This window comes from Salmo trutta, chromosome 37 (genome assembly GCF_901001165.1).
Source record: "Salmo trutta chromosome 37, fSalTru1.1, whole genome shotgun sequence".
NCBI classification, from domain to species: domain Eukaryota; kingdom Metazoa; phylum Chordata; class Actinopteri; order Salmoniformes; family Salmonidae; genus Salmo; species Salmo trutta.
Window position 1 is genome coordinate 14,389,551 of NC_042993.1, and position 19,470 is coordinate 14,409,020.

At 44.1% G+C, this 19,470-nt stretch overlaps 1 pseudogene; it reads left to right on the top strand.

Moving 5' to 3' along the window:
* The window catches only part of LOC115176482 (activating signal cointegrator 1 complex subunit 3-like), a 114,227-nt pseudogene that overhangs the window by 28,535 nt on the left and 66,222 nt on the right, over positions 1–19,470 (top strand).

The following is a 19,470-nucleotide window of genomic DNA, read 5'->3' on the forward strand; positions in this document are numbered from 1 at the left end:
AAAGTGAGGTTGCAAGTTTATCAACTTTCAAAGCAGAATTACTTTCCCATTGTTCCTCAAATGCAGTGTATGATATACCATTTTGTAGGGACGTGTATCAGAAAACCAGTCAGTATCTGGTGTAAACACCATTTGCCTCATGCAGCGTGACACATCTCCTTCACAAAGAGTTGATCAGGCTGTTGATTGTGGCCTGTGGAATGTTGTTCCACTCCTCTTCAATGGCTATGCGAAGTTGCTGGATATTGGCGGAAACTGGAACACGCTGTCGTACGCGTGTCTGGTGGGTATGCAGGCCATGGAAGAACTGGGACATTTTCAGCTTCCAGGAATTGTGTACAGATCTGCCCACTGAAGTCGGTTAGGACGTCGAACTACAGCCAGGTCAAGACCCTAGCGAGGACGATGAGCATGCAGATGAGCTTCCCTGAGACGGTTTCTGACCGTTTGTGCAGAAGTTCTTCGGCTGTGCAAACCCAGTTTCATCAGCTGTCCGGGTGGCTGTTCTCAGACAATCCCGCAGGTGAAGAAGCTTGACGTTGAGGTCCTGGGCTGGCATGGTTACACGTGGTCTGTGGCTGTGAGGCTGGTTGGATGTAATGCCAAATTATCTAAAATGATGTTGGAAGTGGCTAATAGTAGAGAAATGGACATTCAGTTATCTGGCATCATCTCTGGTGGACATTCCTGCAGTCAGCATGCCAATTGCATGCTCCCTCAACTTGACGTCTGTGGCGTTGTGACAAAATCGCACATTTTAGAGTGGCATTTCATTTATTTTTTTAAACAATTTTATTTACAGTTGAAGTCGGAGGTTTACATACACCTTAGCCAAGGACATATAAACTCAGTTTTTCACAATTTCTGACATTTAATCCAAGCAAAAATTCCCTATTTTTGGTCAGTTAGGATCACCACTTTATTTTAAGAATGTGAAATGTCAGAATAATAGAAGAGAGAATGATTTATTTCAGCTTTAATTTCTTTCATCACATTCCCAGTCAGAAGTTTCCTTACACCCAATTAGTATTTGGTAGCATTGCCTTTAAATTGTTTAACTTGTGTCAAATGTTTCGGGAAGCCTTCCACAAGCTTCCCACAATAAGTTGGGTGAATTTTGACCTATTCCTCCTGACAGAGCTGGTGTATCTGAGTCAGGTTTGTAGGCCTCCTTGCTCGCACACGCTTTTTCAGTTCTGCCCACAAATTTGCTATAGGATTGAGGTCAAGGCTTTGTGATGGCCGCTCCAATACCATGACTTTGTTGCCCTTAAGCCAATTTGCCACAACTTTGGAAGTATGCTTGGAGTCATTGTCCATTTGGAAGACCCATTTGCGACCAAGCTTTAACTTCCTGACTGATGTCTTGAGATGTTGCTTCAGGCGTTTGGAAATTGCTCCCAGAGATGAACCAGACTTGTGGAGGTCTACAAAAACAAATTCTGAGGTCTTGGCTGATTTCTTTTGATTTTCCCATGATGTCAAGCGAATATGCACTGAGTTTGAAGGTAGGTCTTGAAATACATCCACAGGTACATCTCCAATTGACTCAAATGATGTCAATTAACCTATCAGAAGCTTCTAAAGCCATGACATCATTTTCTGGAATTATCCTAGCTGTTTAAAGGCACAGTCAACTTAGTGTATGTAAACTTCTGATCCACTGGAATTGTGATACAGTGAATTATAAGTGAAATAATCTGTCTGTAAACAATTGTTGGAAACATTACTTGCGTCATGCACAAAGTAGATGTCCTAACCGACTTGCCAAAACTATAGTTTGTTAACAAGAAATGTGTGGAGTGGTTGGAAAACGAGTTTTAATGACTCCAACCTAAGTGTATGTAAACTTCCGACTTCAACTGTAACTTGGCAAGTCCCCAGCACAAGGTGCACCTGTGTAATGATCATGCTGTTTAAATATCTTCTTGATATGCCACACCTGTCATGCTGTGTTGTCGTCTTAGTTCTCTATGTAGTGTTGTGGTGTCGCTTGTCGTGATGTTTGTTTTGTCCTATTTTTATTTATTTTTTATCCCAGCCACCGTTCCCGCAGGAGGCCTTTTGCCTCTTGGTAGGCCTTCAATAAGAATTTGTTCTTGACTGACTTGCCTAGTTAAATAAAATAAATTACAACCTGTCAGGTAATTGGATTATCTTAGCAAAGTAGGTTTTACAGTATTGGGGGATAAAAATGTAATCTCTTGTTAAAGATTGAGTTTTGATGTCCGTTTGAGTACTCATGCCCATCCCTAGCATGTAACCGTACTCACTGTAATGCCAACCACAGACACACACACAGCCTATAGTGCCAACCCTAACCATACTGTTCTGGCTCAGATCTCTTTCTTTACATTGTCCATTCCAGTAACTATTCCAGTAAACAGGCTAACCCAGCACAGCTTGGCTTGTTTTGGCCTGATAGGCTCAGTAGTGTGAAAAGGGTATCTGTCATAGCAGCTTATGGCTGTATAGAGCAGGGTTAACACAGCAGAGGGAGATAACAGGAGAGAGTCGTGTTGATGTTGTCTATCTGGGACAGAGATCCACACTGCCAATACCCATGTCTGGGACACAGATCGACACGGCCAATGCCTGTGTCTGGGACAGAGATCGACACGGCCAATGCCCGTGTCTGGGACAGAGATCCACACGGCCAATTCCCGTGTCTGAGACAGAGATCGACACGGCCAATGCCTGTGTCTGGGACAGAGATCGACACGGCCAATGCCCGTGTCTGGGACAGAGATCCACACGGCCAATTCCCGTGTCTGAGACAGAGATCGACACGGCCAATGCCTGTGTCTGGGACAGAGATCGACACGGCCAATGCCTGTGTCTGGGACAGAGATCGACACGGCCAATGCCTGTGTCTGGGACAGAGATCGACACGGCCAATGCCTGTGTCTGGGACAGAGATCGACACGGCCAATGCCTGTGTCTGGGACAGAGATCCACACGGCCAATGCCCGTGTCTGGGACAGAGATCCACACGGCCAATCCCGTGTCTGGGACAGAGATCCGCACAGCCAATACCAGTGTCTGGGACAGAGATCCACAGGGCCTATGACAATATCTTGGACAGAGATCCACAGGACCAATAACAGTGCTTTACAGCTGGTCTCCTCACACTGCACTTTGGGCTCAGTTAGGGTCAGGTCACAACACAGACTTCAGTCATACATCTGGCATTCTGCAGTGAAGAGTAGGAGACAATATTGTTTCCAGGAATCACATGGCAACTTACACAACTGCAGTATAGATAATGGTTGCTCTCCTGTCTTAGTTGAAAATAAAAGTCATAAAAGCAAGAATTGGCAAGGCTTCCGAATGCATGCGCTCAGGCACCACACACACACACTCACTCTCCAGCGATGATAGTGTCCCTCTCTCCTTCTTTATGTAGGAGACTAGTGCAGTTCCTTATCTCTCTCTGGTGTCCTCCTGTACTTAATTCTCTGGCAGGCTTTATAAAAGGACTGTTCCTTCACTGCAACATACTTTAGCTACTGATAGAACTGATAAGCCATAGAGAGGCCACCACAACCACAGAGTTTCTCACACTAGACAGTCATGCAGGGTCACTCACAGGTCAGAGGTCAGAGGCAGGGTTTTTTCTGGATCAAAAAGGGGCTTAGGTGGTTGGCGTGGCAGGAGGCATGTCAATGAGCACGGTTGGCCTCAACACGGCTACATTTTTGAGAAAATATTAGAGGCCCCCCATCTTGGAACTGTAGAGAAATGTTAAAATTTTAAAGCCAATTTCCTGCAATTCTACAAATTTCTACATGAAGCTGATTTCATCCAATTGTACATATTTTGCCGTGCAGCTGAGATTTTTATTTTGCAGTTTTAAAGCAACTTTCCTGCGATTCTACATATTCTGCAATTGAGCTGAGAGAACATTTTACTAGTTTCCTGCAATTCTATAATTTTTTTCCCATGGATAATGCTGTGTTCTTTTGCTCAGCCCTAATAACAAAATGAATATTACTAAATTCATTGTTTTTGGAATTTTCTATTCTCCCGACTGTCTAGCATTTATTTTAGTGTTAGTTCTCAAAGTTTATATTATCAAAAATATATGGGTCCATTATGGGTCCATTTTCTACATACTTTCTGTTTGTAGTCTATTAAGTTTACACTTAAAGGGTTTTTCCATCCAGAAAGTTAATAAAAATATATATATATATATTTTTATTAACTGTTAGGACTTAAGCGACCCAAAAAAACACTTAGGCGGTCCGCCCAAGGATTACAATGGCAGAAAAATCTCTGAGAGGTCAGTGTGTGGCTACTTGGTTGACATTATTTTAGGAGGGTTTGTGTGTGTTCTTTTGGTCTCCATATCTTATCTCTCTCTCTCCCTCGTCCATACTACCCCCCTCTCCATGTTCCTGATTGTAACGGATTGGCAGTCGTGGTGAAGGAATGAGACACAGGAAGCAGCGAGCACAGGGTAGTGGCGTATTTAATGTAGACTCACTACTGAAACAAAATATTCCCAAACACAGGGGAGAAAGTACACACACGGCGTAAAATAGCACCGACACGAACATGAACCGTTAACATAGAAATAATCCCGCACAACACGGAAGCGGACCAGCTCACATAAATAGCCCCGCTAATTAACCACACTCAACACAGGTGCACAAAACCAAAAAAAGGGAAAACCAAAAAGGGGAATCAGTGGCAGCTAATAGGCCGGTGACGACGACCGCCGAGCGCCACCCGAGCAGGAGGGGGCGCCACCGTCGGTGGGAATCGTGACACTGATTCCTTGTTCTCAGCAGCCTTAGTTGTATTTTTCATGGTGACTGCAGTTAGTTGTACTGTACAATACCAAATTCATATCCTGTTTATTGTCCACAGTATTTGTGCCGTTGAAGGTGGTGCTTGTATTTTAATGTGGGGGGAGGGAGAGAAGAGGAGATGCTTTCAACATTACCCAGCAGTACTTTAGTCAACCTCTTTTAAAGTGCTCTCCCAATTCAAAGTTTCAAATAAGAGTCCTATGCTAGTTATGGATACAAAGGCTACTCTGTTCTCTCCAATTAACAAGATGGCTGGATATATTGGAAATGTGATTGACATGAGTTGAGAGTAACTCATATTTGAATTGCGTCCGTGGTCAGGAAAAACTTGGCACTCACAAAATGAAGATGATGAATATAATGTTGTTGTTGAGTAACTAAACCAATTAGATCGGTTATGTCACTACGAGCATAACAAGTGGCAATCAGATGTTTTCTTTCAATTAAAATTATTCATCAATTGTCCAATCCGATATCCAATTGTAACAGCTCCCCAGCAAATCAACCAATTAGGTTGTTTGCCTCAGTGAGTGGCCTGTAAATGAGTTTGTTGTTGTCTCTAATGCGTTTGTCAATAGCTCTGTCAACCAGGTGTGTATTCTCTCAATGGTAAAATCATTCATATTTCCTGCTACTTCTCCCTTGTTTTATATTCATTTCATTAAGTATATATTTTCATTATTAGTCATTATTTTCCTCAGAGCGTTTGACTGTATGTGTGAGTCAATGTTGTGTGTGTGAAACAGGATGTAGAAAAGGAGGATGAATGGGATTTGTGAAACAAAAAGGAGGGCGGAGTGAAGGATGTAGGCTAAACTCCTTCCCATCTAGTGAGCGCCTCACTGATGGAGGGGGTGAGAGGTGGGGGAGAGGTAGACAGAGAGAGGAAGGACTAGGCTGAAAAGGTTGCCAAGAACAAGCATATCTAGCAAATCCAAAAGAGGATAGTAGAGCTTAGACTTTAGAGGTTCATAAACCTCCTGGTACTTAAGGATGGCGAGATGAAAGCAGAGAGAGAGACCGAGCGAGAGAGAGAGAGAAATCGAGGGAGAGAGATGTGAATCTTGAGAAATGAGGTCAATACCAGTTAATCTGGAAGTGTGTGTGCGTGCGTGGGGTGGTGTGTTTGTTTCCTTGTGAGAGAGAGGGCACACACACTTTTAATGAGGATGGGCTGGCAGAGGCTCAGCAATATTATCCTTACCCCCTGCATACTCCCACCAACCAGCCTTGCTTCTCTATCTACCCAGACTGTAGAGCTTTGGATGAAATACAATTTCATGAAATGACCTTAAGTTTCTGCTAGTGTGGAATAAGTGTATAGTAAGTGTATTAAAACTCCAATAACTCCATTAAAGTTCACTAGGTACTATAAAGTTAGCTCTCTGGAGACCTCAGGGCAAATAAGGAGGATTTTTTAAAATGATCCTCATACATTTTTGTTATCTGAAACAACTTTCTAACAGACCTTTCTATTTATCCCCTCCCACAGACATATCACACCTGTGTTTGTTTCTCACTGTTTGCATACATGTGTGATGTCGTTGCTGTAGGTCGATACAGAGAAGATTAGCATTCCTGCAATATTATTCTGTTGAAATTGAATTTGATCTCTAAGAAATTAAGCTGATTGATGACTTACTTTATATGTACATACTGTATTCTCCTCTGCACATCCTACATAACTATTGCTGTACATACATTCCTTGTAGTAGTATTGTACAGTTAGAAACTTACTGCACTTCTGGAGCTAGAAACACAAGCATTTCTCTGCACCTGCTTTAACATCTGCTGATCTGTGTACACAACAAATAAACATTGATTTCATTTATGGGTCGGCTATTGTCACAACTCCCATTAAAAACATGCAGTGGATGGACACACACACACACACACACACACACACACACACAGTTAGATACATTTGTAACCTTGACAAGCTATTAGTTGTTCACTTACAGTATGAAAGCAGTGAAACAATTCTACCTTCTTACCTTTCCCTCCTCGCAAACCCCCTCTCTCTCTGTGGCACTGATAGTTACCATGGTAACAGTCAACGGGCTTGGAGTGGCTGCTGGCTGGCAGACATGCCAGTGTGCGGGTGGGTGGGTGGATGAGCAGTGGGTGCGCTGGCTCTTCAAGTCCCTCTCCCTCAGTCCAGAGAGTAAATATTAACTTAATGACAGAGTGGCCCCCTGGCACTCTGCTCCACAGACAGAAAGACACGCACCCACAGACAGACAGACCGTCAGACAGTCAGTGAGACAGGTAATTAGTAGATAAGTGGTAGTGTGGGAAGACCTCGCCATGGCCCCATGTTCCACATGGCTGCACACCTCACTGTTACCACGCTGGGTAGAGCTGCCTGGGTAGAGCCCCCCTTGTTAACATGGAGCTGGGGCTCAGTCACATTACATAGCAATATAGGGTCGGTTTCTCAGACACACATTAGGCTTAGTCCTAGACTAAAATGCTCTTTCAATGGAGATTCTCCATTCAGTATGATTTTTGTTCAGGGCTTGGCTTAATCCGTGTTCAAGAAAACAGCGCCGTGTGTTCTAGAATTGTTCTGATCCACTGGGTGCACGTTGGGTAGAGCCCCACTCATCATCATATGGCTGGGTCTGACCACCACAGACGAGCTGCAACTTGCACATCAGAACAGTTCTAGGACACTATTTCTACGTGATCATCATGGAACGTTGATTTGAATGTGGATGTCCATTCTAGTCATTCTAAATGTTCTATAATGGAAACCCACTTTGACACAGGTCTTTATCTGCCCCATTGTGTTCCAGGACTGCACTCTCTTCTATTTCATCAGCGCTGCATATTCACAGATATTGTGTTTTTGCGGCACTAAAATTAATCTGTGGGAGTCTGTCCAACCATAAATGTAAAACACTTAGCAGCCAGTCATAGAAATAAATAATGAGATCAATATCACTGTTATTAAAAACAACGCAAGGAAAATAATGGGTGTTTCCTGTTAAGTCAAATGGCGTCTTGTCATTGTTTTTGTTGTGTAATTAAAGAAAGCACTGTGGCCTGCTAGTCGTTGGTTTGGAAGCCAGAGCTTTCATTTAGATGAACCTGCAGCCTAATTAAGACAGCCACTTCTCTCCTCTCTGCTAGCACTGTGCCAGTCTCTAATGGAAATGTGTGTGTATGCGTGGCCGTTTTCTCTCTGCTAGCACCGTGCCGGTCTCTAATGGCAATGTGTGTGCGTGCATGGCAGTGTGTGTGTGTGCGTGCATGGCCGTTGCCTCTCTGCTAGGAAGGAGCGCCAGTCTGTAATGGCTAGCCAGATGGATTTAAATGCAAACTAGAGTCTAATGAACTGATTTTACAAAAAGTGTCTAATAGGAATTTCCACACACCCAGACAGTGCGCGCACACACACACACACACACACACACACACACACACACACACACACACACACACACACACACACACACACACACACACACACACACACCGATGGGTTGGCAAACAGCTCACACACCATTCATTATGCATTGTTCTATTTTTCTATCGTCAGACTCTTAATTGCACTAGAACGATGGCTCCGAAGGGCCCAAAGGGTCCGGGTGTTAAACGGTAACAGGTGAGATGATGATTAAGAAGATGACAAGGGAGGAGTGAGGGATGTGTAGAGGATAGAGGGATGAACTGATAACACAGATGATGGATAGAGTGCTCTGGTTGCAGGTGGTGTATATGACACAAGTAGGGCCCAGAGTTTTTCTTGATCATGTGACCTGAACAGGAAGAACTATGTCCCCTAGTTAAACACAGGACCCTGATCTGATGTTCATTAAGAACTCAGCACCCTGTTCTGATGGTCATTAAGAACTCTGTCCCCTAGTTATAACATAGTACCCTGTTCTGATGGTAATGAAGAACTTTGTCCCCTAGTTATAACATAGTACCCTGTTCTGATGGTCATTAAGAACTCTGTCCCCTAGTTATAACATAGTACCCTGTTCTGATGGTAATGAAGAACTCTGTCCCCTAGTTATAACATAGTACCCTGTTCTGATGGTAATGAAGAACTCTGTCCCCTAGTTATAACATAGTACCCTGTTCTGATGGTAATGAAGAACTCTGTCCCCTAGTTATAACATAGTACCCTGTTCTGATGGTCATTAAGAACTCTGTCCCCTAGTTATAACATAGTACCCTGTTCTGATGGTAATGAAGAACTCTGTCCCCTAGTTATAACATAGTACCCTGTTCTGATGGTAATGAAGAACTCTGTCCCCTAGTTATAACATAGTACCCTGTTCTGATGGTCATTAAGAACTCTGTCCCCTAGTTATAACATAGTACCCTGTTCTGATGGTAATGAAGAACTCTGTCCCCTAGTTATAACATAGTACCCTGTTCTGATGGTAATGAAGAACTCTGTCCCCTAGTTATAACATAGTACCCTGTTCTGATGGTAATGAAGAACTCTGTCCCCTAGTTATAACATAGTACCCTGTTCTGATGGTAATGAAGAACTCTGTCCCCTAGTTATAACATAGTACCCTGTTCTGATGGTCATTAAAAACTCTGTCCCCTAGTTATAACATAGTATCCTGTTCTGATGGTAATGAAGAATTCTGTCCCCTAGTTATAACATAGCACCCTGTTCTGATGGTAATGAAGAATTCTGTCCCCTAGTTATAACATAGTACCCTGTTCTGATGGTAATGAAGAATTATGTCCCCTAGTTATAACATAGTACCCTGTTCTGATGGTAATGAAGAATTCTGTCCCCTAGTTATAACATAGTACCCTGTTCTGATGGTCATGAAGAACTCTGTCCCCTAGTTATAACATAGTACCCTGTTCTGATGGTAATGAAGAACTCTGTCCCCTAGTTATAACATAGTACCCTGTTCTGATGTTAATGAAGAACTCTGTCCCCTAGTTATAACATAGTACCCTGTTCTGATGGTAATGAAGAACTCTGTCCCCTAGTTATAACATAGTACCCTGTTCTGATGGTAATGAAGAATTCTGTCCCCTAGTTATAACATAGTACCCTGTTCTGATGGTCATTAAGAACTCTGTCCCCTAGTTATAACATAGTACACTGTTCTGATGGTCATTAAGAACTCTGTCCCCTAGTTATAACATAGTACCCTGTTCTGATGGTCATTAAGAACTCTGTCCCCTAGTTATAACATAGTACCCTGTTCTGATGGTAATGAAGAATTCTGTCCCCTAGTTATAACATAGTACCCTGTTCTGATGGTCATTAAGAACTCTGTCCCCTAGTTATAACATAGTACCCTGTTCTGATGGTAATGAAGAACTCTGTCCCCTAGTTATAACATAGTACCCTGTTCTGATGGTCATGAAACCTCCTATTCCTAAGTATGTCATGGATTTTGAGTATATGGGGCTGAACAGTTCCTTTTGGATCGACTTTCAAATCAACTCTGTATGTGTTCATCTGTCTGTCACTGACGGTGTGTGTCCATCTGTTTTCCAGATGCTGGTGACCACCCCTGAGAAGTGGGACATGGTGACCAGGAAGAGCGTTGGGGTCGTGGCCCTGTCCCAGATTGTAAAGCTTCTCATCTTGGACGAGCACTGGTGCTCCCAACTTTAAAAAGTTAATAGCACAAAATAAAATGCAGGAGCACCAGAAAAGTTACTTTTTTAATTGCTTGAGATAAAGCCTATATTGGAGATATATGAATCATATCTACTTTTGAAGCACATTCTGTGGCTAGAAACTATAACCCTTTAAAGACATTGTTTATTTTAAATGATTATATATATGATTTAGATGCACTATTGTAAAGTGGTTGTTCCACTGGATATCATAAGGTGAATGCACCAATTTGTAAGTCGCTCTGGATAAGAGCGTCTGCTAAATGACTTAAATGTAAATGTAAATATATATTTTTAACATTACTTAAACGTAAACCTATCCAACAATAACCTATTAAAAGCAGTTCTGTAGCAATGAGGTTTGTGCAGTAGGCTATAAGCCCAATACATTATCACTGCATATTGGCTATGCTTGAATTGCCCTGCCAATGTTGTTCTTCTCAGATGATTTAAATTATATCTCAAAATGTATGGTTTATGATCACACCGGTAATAGATCAGTTGTTGTATTACTTGTGAGGCCCAGCTGAGTGAGCATACATTTTAATAAAGTTTTTTTTTTTTTCACTGGACTGATGGTGCCTTCATCTGATGGTCAGTTTCAGTGGGGGGAGAGAGAGCGCAGCAGAGGGTCCGCCTCTCACCATCCCTCTGCTCTCCCTCCCTCCGCTGAGACTGACTGACCAAAAAGGGAACGTCTTCCAGCTGATGATGAAACTCGAGTCTCATGCTCAAATTCATGTTACTCCTATGACCAGTGAAAGTGAAATATTCCTCCATATAAAAATAGACACAAGCCACTAATAATAACAATGCAAGCATTTCGATACACATTGCTACTCATTCATTGCAGCTGCCGTGCTGTTTGAAATGCCAGTGGAAGAAGGGAGAAGCTCATTTAATGGCGTATAAAAGTGTTCAATAAAAAGTGGTTACAGTGCTGAATAAAACTGTAAACGTGAACTCACTCATAAAAGCAGCAGCTCTTTGCTCTCTAGTCATGGTTTTAAAGTCTCACAGTATCAATTTTGCTGTGCATCAAGGAAACTGCAGACACGGTGATCTGAGCCATCCGATTGGCCAGCTGTAGGCCTATAGGTGCACTTGATTTGCTCTCTGGGCTGGTGAGTAATGGCACTCGGAGGCAGCGGTACAGCGAAGCCTAATCATAACAATTATTCTGGGTGATTACACTGGTGCCCCCAAATAAAATTCCAGGTCACACAGGAAAATATTTTAGAGCATATGCGACCAAAATGGTCGCACTTTAGAGCCCTGGTCCCAGCCCTTATCCTACCCTGTCCCACTGTCCCCTCTCACCACACTAGCCTGGCGGTCAGCCCAGGTCAGTCCCTCCCTCTATCATTACACCAGGGTCTCCTCATCATGGTGAACATTATGCACAAGGACATTCATATTATTATTAGTATAACACCGTCATTCTCATTCAACCATGTCAGGTTTATGTCATTGTTAAAAATTGTAAGGGTTTTGTCTAGTCTTTGTTTGTGGAGCTGTGTTTACCTCAGTCAGAGTCAGTAATTTAGCTTTAGTTAGCCTGTCTGTCTGTGGGCTGTGCTGCCAGTGCTGTGTGTTTACCTCAGTCAGAGTCAGTAATTTAGCTTTAGTTAGCCTGTCTGTCTGTGGGCTGTGCTGCCAGTGCTGTGTGTTTACCTCAGTCAGAGTCAGTGATTTAGCTTTAGTTAGCCTGTCTGTCTGTGGGCTGTGCTGCCAGTGCTGTGTGTTTACCTCAGTCAGAGTCAGTGATTTAGCTTTAGTTAGCCTGTCTGTCTGTGGGCTGTACTGCCAGTGCTGTGTGTTTACCTCAGTCAGAGTCAGTGATTTAGCTTTAGTTAGCCTGTCTGTCTGTGGGCTGTGCTGCCTGTGCTGTGTGTTTACCTCAGTCAGAGTCAGTGATTTAGCTTTAGTTAGCCTGTCTGTCTGTGGGCTGTGCTGCCTGTGCTGTGTGTTTACCTCAGTCAGAGTCAGTGATTTAGCTTTAGTTAGCCTGTCTGTCTGTGGGCTGTGCTGCCTGTGCTGTGTGTTTACCTCAGTCAGAGTCAGTGATTTAGCTTTAGTTAGCCTGTCTGTCTGTGGGCTGTGCTGCCTGTGCTGTGTGTTTACCTCAGTCAGAGTCAGTGATTTAGCTTTAGTTAGCCTGTCTGTCTGTGGGCTGTGCTGCCAGTGCTGTGTGTTTACCTCAGTCAGAGTCAGTGATGTAGCTTTAGTTAGCCTGTCTGTCTGTGGGCTGTGCTGCCTGTGCTGTGTGTTTCTGTATCTGAGTGGGATGCCTGATTCACTCTTATGATGATTGACAGCGTCCTGTGCAGGAATCAGCCCGGCCGTTTAGGATATTAGAGTGATTATGCAAATGTAGACAGTCTGGGAAATGGGAGCCATCGTTCCGGAGTGTCCCGCAACCGTGTACCATTGTGATGAGCTAGCGTCAGGTGTCAATCCCAGCCAAGGAGGAAATGAATAAATGGAGGGGGGATAGAGAGATGCATGGTAGGAATTTTCACGGTCTCCTAGGTGACAAGAGGGATTGGAATGATAATTTTTTTTCCATTGGCAGACATACACACACACACACACACATCGATATACCAATATGAATGTTAAAATATTGATGACAGATATAAAAGTTGGAAATGAAAGAGAGGAGTGTTGAGAACAAAATGGAGAAAGAGACCGATCAGACAGGGGAGAGACTGAGAGGGAAGGATACTGAAAGGATATAGTGCTGCTTTTTATTTATTTATTTATTTTAGTGTGCCGTGACGTCGGGGACCTCTGGGTGGGTAAGGTTAACCGTCAGGTAATTGAAAAGCAGTCTGTACTTCTGACCGCTGTTGACTCCATTCACAGCCTATTCATGTGCAGCTCTAGCTGCTATCGCTGGAGAAGGGCTGAGGGAGCGTCCTGTGAGGCCACACCCCTACCTAGAGGCTCTCCTAGACCGCACACTGCAGCCTCTTTGTCTGTCTGTCTCTTCGCATTTGTCTAGGGTGTTAGAAATGCTTATAACACTTTAACTAGTATTTGTCAAGGAGCCTTGGGCTCTTATGAAGGCATATAACATGTCTTATAATGCATTATGGCTGTTCATTCGGCCTATGCAGGTGCTTCAGAGGCAGTGTTTTTAGTTGTTTTTTTTGCACATAAAATCCAAGATGGATCCAACCGTCCTGAGTAGCACAGCAGAAATGTCTTTCCTGTGTATCTCCAGCCAGCGTTTGTAATTAAGGTGTTGTGCCGTACTGGAGCCAACATTCAACAGCACATTGGAAGGTGTCTTTAAGACACTGTGAATTATTGATTGGCGCACAGTAAGCAAGACTGTCGCCTCTGGAAGTACAAAAAGGAGTCACAATCATCAATAAATATGACGAGGTAGAGAGGAAACAACACGAGTTCTCGAAGGAGAAGGACAGGGTCTTTAGTTCTCTGGTTTCCAAGAAGAGACAAGTCAGTCAGAGCACAGACAGCACTGCAGACACTGGGCTCTGTTGTAGAGCCTTCCAGGGAAGTCTGTGGGGGTCCAGAAAGCCTAAAGCTGTGGTCTGTGGTTGCTCTACAAGTCTTCAGGTCTCAGCCACAGTCATAACCCACAAATCATATCTTATATATGATCATATCAATATTTTGGTTAACCATCAAAGTTGTGGTAACTTTGATCCAGAGTACACAGGAGTACATGGAACAACCAGACTTCAGAATGATATGTGCTTCAGTGAGACGGTGAGGAAGGTTGATGGTGTGTATCTTTATTGAGAAATGACAAGCTTAGATAGACCTATAAACCATTGGGTTCAGGCCCCAGTAGAGAAATCCACCATATCTTATTCTTTCTCAACCAAACCCACAAATATAGACACATAAGAAACCGGAGTATTTATGGTTCACTCTTTCTCCCTCCCAAAGATGTTCAGTCATTTTATTTTGAGAAGTTGACATACTTAGCCTCCATTCCTACCCACAATACACCAGGAGTTGAAGGACCCCAAACCCATTGCGCAGATACCCCCAACCCTAACTACAAACACACACACCCACACACACACACACACACACTCTCTCACACACACACACACACACACCCAACAAACTCTCTCACACACACACATACACATCCCTCCTGTCCAATTACCGCTACACCTGACAGGCTAGCCTAATTGATAAGTGTTTTCTGCTGGAGGAGCCACGGCTGGAGGAACCACGGCTGGAGGAACCACGGCTGGTGGAACCACGGCTGGAGGAACCACGGCTGGAGGAGCCACGGCTGGTGGAGCCACGGCTGGAGGAGCCACGGCTGGAGGAGCCACGGCTGGAGGAGCCACGGCTGGAGGAACCACGGCTGGAGGAGCCACGGCTGGTGCTCCTGACACAGGAGGAACGGGGAGCTTAAGTTCACATCTTTTAACCTCATGAATATGGAAATCCCTGCCTCTAAATTAAGTCGAGGCTCTAAAGGATGTTTTATTTTCCTCCTTTCTCTTTATGTAAATATAGGATGATAACTGAAGCAGTTATCACGTGATGTTTTGCTTGTCAAAGTTTTGGTTTACTTGATTAGAATTTTCTCTCGTCGTCGGGGAGACTAACGCCAGACTTTGTGTTGCTCCATAGATAAACTTAGGTTATTACCTGCATCACCGTTCATCACTGGAGGCATTCGTTTGGATGGCTCTTTGGTAAAGTATCATAGATGCAGAAGTGTGGAATACTGTATAATTAACTAATGCTGATAATGTAATGTGTTGGTATTGCTGAAACATTGAATAGACTATCTGGGACAAAGTTCAGGGAAAGCAGCCGCCCTCTAGAGCCCATTAACAGTGAGAGTAATGGAGAAATGGTGTGCATAAGAAGCCCACTATCCACTCAACCAGGCTGACTGGGGCACTGTTAATGAACGTAATGTGTATCTACAGTATGGACCGCTTTGTACCGCTGGGCTGATACAGTGCTGTGTGTGTGTTAGGCTGATCTGGGCCAGGGCTATCGGCTGCCAGGGATTGGCTGGGCCCTATCTTGATAGTGGGTATAGACGGGTACTGCATCACATTAAAAGCCTTGCCAATCTTCCCTGTCACACTCACCACAGGAGGCAAGGAGATTGGCCTCTCACACTCTCTCTCTCCCTCGCTGCTCTCTGTCTGCATCTGTCTGTTCTCTCTCTTCTTCGCTGCTCTCAGTCTGCATCTATCTGTTCTCTGTCCCTCGCCGCTCTTTGTCTGTATCTATCTGTTCTCTCTCCCTCGCTGCTCTCTGTCTGCATCTATCTGTTCTCTCTCCCTCGCTGCTCTCTGTCTGCATCTATCCGTTCTCTCTCTCCCTCACTTTCTCTCCCACACACACAGACACACCTACACTGTCTTTCTTGCTCTAAAGTGTATGCTTCTTGCATCCAGGTTTGATCCAAATCACCTACTGAAATCACTTTCGGATTGTGATGTCATCAGTGTGGGACGTTGTGGGACGTTGCGGTAAGATGTCCATTCAGAGTATTTCATTATGCTGTGACCTTTGACCTTGGTGTGGGTTTATTCCAGGTGGAGTCGCCCTAGAGTATGATCCGTATCCTGGGTCTGTCAGCCACGCTGCCCAACTACCTGGACGTGGCCTCCTTCCTCCACGTCAGCCCCTACATCGGTCTCTTCTACTTCGACAGCCACTTCAGACCCGTGCCCCTCGGACAGAGCTTCGTAGGCATCAAGACCACCAACAAGGTGACCACACACACACACACACACACACACACACACACACTGCTAACACACATCAAGCTGACCATACTGCCAGAACTCATGTGTCTTTAGCAGGGCCAGGAGGTTTGTTTTACCACGTTTCTCTGAATCATTTGACCTGGTTAAACGTAGGGAAAGGGGATACTTAGTCAGCTGCACAACTGAATGCATTCAACCCGAAATGTGTCTTCTGCATTTAACCCAACTCCTCTGAATCACTCCCCCAGCTTTACTCCACCAGACTCACTCCCCCAGCTTTACTCCACCAGACTCACTCCCCCAGCTTTACTCCACCAGACTCACTCCCCCAGCTTTACTCCACCACTCACCTCCCCAGCTTTACTCCACCAGACTCACTCCCCCAGCTTTACTCCACCAGACTCACTCCCCCAGCTTCCAGAGTTGTGGATTCATCTGTTTCCACTCAGCCCCATCTGCACTGTGTGTTGAGTTCCCAGTCCAGCCTGCTGGTTCTGTCTGTATCCCCTTAACATACACCCACACATCTATGTGCACAACACGTACTCACACTTAGGCACACCACGAGCGCACACATTGTCTCACTCAAACACACACAGTGCACAAGTAAATGAATCAACACACAGTTTGCCTGCAGTCAGTAAAGGTTTTTAAAAGGATCTGAAATACTGTACCAGGTTCTGGTATCTGAATTGGAAAATGTGGTTTGGGCACAATGTATTATGTGTGGTTTGTGCATGATGTATTATGTGTGGTTTGTGCATAATGTATTATGTGTGGTTTGTGCACAATGTATTATGTGTGGTTTGTGCATAATGTATTATGTGTGGTTTGTGGACAATGTATTATGTGTGGTTTGTGCATAATGTATTATGTGTGGTTTGTGCACAATGTATTATGTGTGGTTTGTGCATAATGTATTATGTGTGGTTTGTGCATAATGTATCATGTGTGGTTTGTGCATAATGTATTATGTGTGGTTTGTGCATAATGTATTATGTGTGGTTTGTACATAATGTATTATGTGTGGTTTGTGCATAATGTATTACGTGTGGTTTGTGCACAATGTATTATGTGTGGTTTTTGTTTTCAGTCTCACAGTAGGTGAGTCTAGATGTGATGTCATCTTTCTGTCTGTGGGTCACAGCCCTGAAGCCAAAACTCTCCAATAGGGAGCATCTGTCTAGGCTCCATATTAAATTGTCAGAAGTGGCTGTGACATATATTAATTTAATCTGGGAGGGTGATAGATGGAATTGTCTGGATGAAGCCCCCTGGCCCTCCTGTGCTGGGGTTTCAGCCCGGCAGACGGAACTTTAATAAGCTCTCAAACCAGCGGTTACCGTGGACTCTTCCCTCCTCACAGCTCTGCACTGATAAAACAGCTTCAATAAATAACAGTTTGCTGCAGTGGTCTCTATGGGTCCACAGCGAGGGGATGGAAGAGATGCCAGGCTAGGCTATGCTGCTCAATCTGTGCTAACCCCTGCTTAGTATAGGTAACCCTGCAGAAAAAGAGGTTTAACTTTAGGCTAATTAATAGAATAGACTATTTAGTGATATCACATCGACATATCACATTGTGGGTGTGGGTGGGTGTGTGCGCCGTGTGTGGCGTGTGATGTACAGCATCACATTAAGAGAATGTTTCACTTCATCTGGCGTTGCAGCCGCAAGTCATTTCCAAACCCCAGACATTCTGTAATTTCTTAAGTCACTGTGCTGAGGAGATGAAACTATCCAGCTCGGCCCTGCTGCTGCTGCTGCTGCTGCTGCCTTCAACATGGCTGAATGGTGACACATTAGACTTGAAGAGAAGTTTCAAGCTGACATTTCAAAATGTTTGAGCTTGTAATGCATCATAATGCATCATGTAAAATGTGCTACAACATATACAGCACGGATTTGGTGACTCTCCTGTCTCACAAACTCATTTGACTGCTGCTATTGGACAAACTGTAGTTATTGGAAAATACATTTGATTCCCCCCTGCCCGAAAATGAATGTAATATGATGATTATGACAATTCTTATTTTTAGTTAACGGTTATTGGCTGTAATTGTCCACTGTGATTATCTCCGCCCTACACACACACACACACACACACACACACACACACACACACTGCACCAATGGGTTGACATTGATCCTATGCGTGAAATGTGAAATTAGACAGAGGGAGAGAAATCTATTTCTCTCTCTCTCTGTGTGTGTGTGTTTGTGTGTGTGTGTGTGTGTGTGTGTGTGTGTGTGTGTGTGTGTGTGTGTGTGTGTGTGTGTGTGTGTGTGTGTGTGTGTGTGTGTGTGTGTCCAGTGAATGTTTGGCAGTGACGTAGTGGTAAAAAATAATGTTGGGTAAACTGATGGGTGGGTGCAGTGGCATTATGATACATTACATGTGCAAAAACAAAATCTACAAAAATTGACAACGTGACCATTTCCATGACAATTAATTGTTATCCAAAATTCCATAACAGGAACAGCCCTGTGTGTGTGTGTGTGTGTGTGTGTGTGTGTGTGTGTGTGTGTGTGTGTGTGTGTGTGTGTGTGTGTGTGTGTGTGTGTGTGTGTGTGTGTGTGTGTGTGTGTGTGTGTGTGTGCGCGCACACGCGCACGTAGTAGGGGTGTAACTGTGCCAGCTCAGCAGTGAGGGGTTAGACCGAGAACAGTGACAGAGAAGGGGATGACACTTCTGAGCTCTGCAGCAGAACAGGATTCAATGGTGGCTCATTATCTGTTCTGAGGAAACACACAGCCTTCAGGCCTGTACCCACACACTTACACATAGACACACACACACATGGATATTAACATGCTATCTCTCCCTTTCATATCTCCCCTCCCACTGTCTCTCATATTCTCTCTCTCCCTCCCTCACTCCTCTCTCTTGTCCCTTTATAGTGTTGGGGGGGAGGCAGCGAGGGAGGGAGGGAGGGAGGGAGCGAGGGGGAGAGGGAGAGAGGAAGAGAGAGTCCTTTGCCTCCATCTCATAACTGTCTTGTATTTCTGTTATTGATTGTTTTGTCTGTGGTATTGACTGTTTTACAAGGGCAGTCTGAGTGTAATAGGAAAATTACAGCCCTTCTCTGTCCTTTAACAAAGGATTAAAATGGCACCATGACCTTCTGTTGTTATCATACAATACAGCAGGAGAGGAGAAGTATCTGCAGTCACAATGGAGCTTTAGTGTGGCAAGGAACAGCACTGTACAGTAGTGCTATTAGATGAAAGAGGAATGTTGTAGCGAACAGTATGGGCTGACCTCTACCTCTGTGTGTTTTGACCTTTGACCCCAGACTGACCTGTGTCTGTGT